Here is a 2,080-nt window from a genome sequence, read left to right on the forward strand (position 1 = left end):
CATGATTCCAAAATCCTAAATCATCATTCCACTTCACTTGCCCCCTCTTGACTTTTCTGGACCTAATAAATTCTATAAAATATAAAGTATTCCTTTCTGAGAGAGACTGCAGAAGTTATCCCAGAATGGAACAGTTAGAGGTAAACAGACCCTGGATGCTAACACCATTTTTTTTATGGGAATTATTCCCTAAGAAATCAGTTGTGGGGTGTTTCCCAAAGAGAAGGGCCAGTACAAGAGTTCTACCCATCCCTGGAGACAGGACTGGCTATATAGGTTACAGGGAACAGTGCAAAATATTGGAGTCTTGTTCAAAAAGTATTAAGAATTTCAGGACGACAACAACAGAGCATTACACTAAACACAGGGATCTGTGCAACTGCACTTGTCACACTACCATGAAGCTGGCCTTGCATGAATGGAGGGAAGCTGTCACCAGTATCTCTCAGGTATAAGAAGTCTTACAATGATATGAGACTGAGTGCTTTTTATATACTGGAAAAGCATTCGGTACTTTACCTAAACTATATGACCCTAAAGCAATTCTATGCAGCAGGTATTATTTTCCCACTTTAGAGAGGATAAAACTAAGGCTTAAAGAGGCTGATTCATCCAATGACATACAGCGATTGAGTGTCTGAGCTAAGACCGAGTTATTTGAAATGTAAAATAATCTTATTCCTTGACTTTGTAGCCTTTCAACACAGGCCCACTGTCTTTGGGTTAAACCCAAATTTTGTAGCTATTTAATCTATTTTGAGGCTATTATACCCCAAAACTACAGAGTCAGGGGAGAGCCATGATTCAAAGGCTACTCAAGGAGTCAAACTTGTGCAGCAGCTGAAGTGCAGTTGTATAGCTCCAGGATGAAGGGACCTTCCACTGGCTGGAAGAGAGACTCTATGCATGGCAAATGTAATGGCCAGTACCTGTACTCCCTTCTCCAGAACAAACAGGAAACACAATGAGGTCTTTACCTTGATTAAACAGGGAACTTATAGTATCTTACTTAATGGTGAAATATTAGGAAGATACCACTAATGCCAGGAACAAGGACAATGGCTATTGTTCCTTCTATTCAATTTAGGACCAGAAGTTAGCCTATCCGGTGCAATAGGGACAAGAAAAAAATGAGGGAGAACACCTTTTTGAGGGTGACTTTTTTCCCTCTCTTCATCTTTTTCACCTAGCCCCACAACAACCCTACTCCCATCTGGAAATCATGTTTGTTCTCTATATCTATGAATCTGTTCTCAATTTGTTTTTTCATTTAGTTTTTTAGATTCCAAATATAAGTGAAATCATAAAGTATTTATCTTTTTCTGTTTTGACTTATTCCACTCAGTGTAATACCCTCTAGGTCCATCCATGTCATTGCAAATGGTTAAGATTTCATTTTTTATGGCTGAGTAATATTCCATTGTATATACACACCACCTCTTCTTTATCCAATCGTCTTTTGATGGGCACTTAGGTTGCTTCCCTATCTTGGCTATTGTAAGTAGCACTGCAGTGTATCTTCGTGCAGTGTATAGGGGCATGTGTATCTTCGAAATAGTGTTTTGGTTTTCTTTGGATAAATACCTAGAAGTGCAATTGCTGGGTCAAAAGGTAGTTCTATCTTAAACTTTTTGAGGACCCTCCAAACTGTTTTCCATAGCGGCTGCACCAATTTGCAATCCCATCAAGTGTTCCCTTTTCTCTACATCTTTGCTATGCAAAAACTTATTAGATGTCATCCCATTTGTTGTTTGATTTATTGACCATAGCCATTCTGAATGGTGCAAGGTGATAGATATCTCATGGTGATTTTAATTTGCATTTCTCTTTTGATTAGTGATGTTGAGCATCTTTTCATATGTCTATTGGCCATCCATCCATATGTCCTCTTTGAAGAAATGCCTATCCAGGTCCTCTGCCCATTTTTTAATTGGAGTTTTTGTTTTTTTGGTGTTGAGTTGTATGAGTTCTTTACGAATTTTGGATATTAACTCCTTATCACATGTATCATAGGCAAATATCTTCTCCCATTCCATAGGTTTTTTCATTTTGTTGGTGGTTTGCTATGCAAAAACTCATT

The sequence above is a fragment of the Pteropus vampyrus genome, unplaced genomic scaffold (assembly GCF_000151845.1).
Source record: "Pteropus vampyrus isolate Shadow unplaced genomic scaffold, Pvam_2.0 Scaffold358, whole genome shotgun sequence".
Taxonomy (NCBI): Eukaryota; Metazoa; Chordata; class Mammalia; order Chiroptera; family Pteropodidae; genus Pteropus; species Pteropus vampyrus.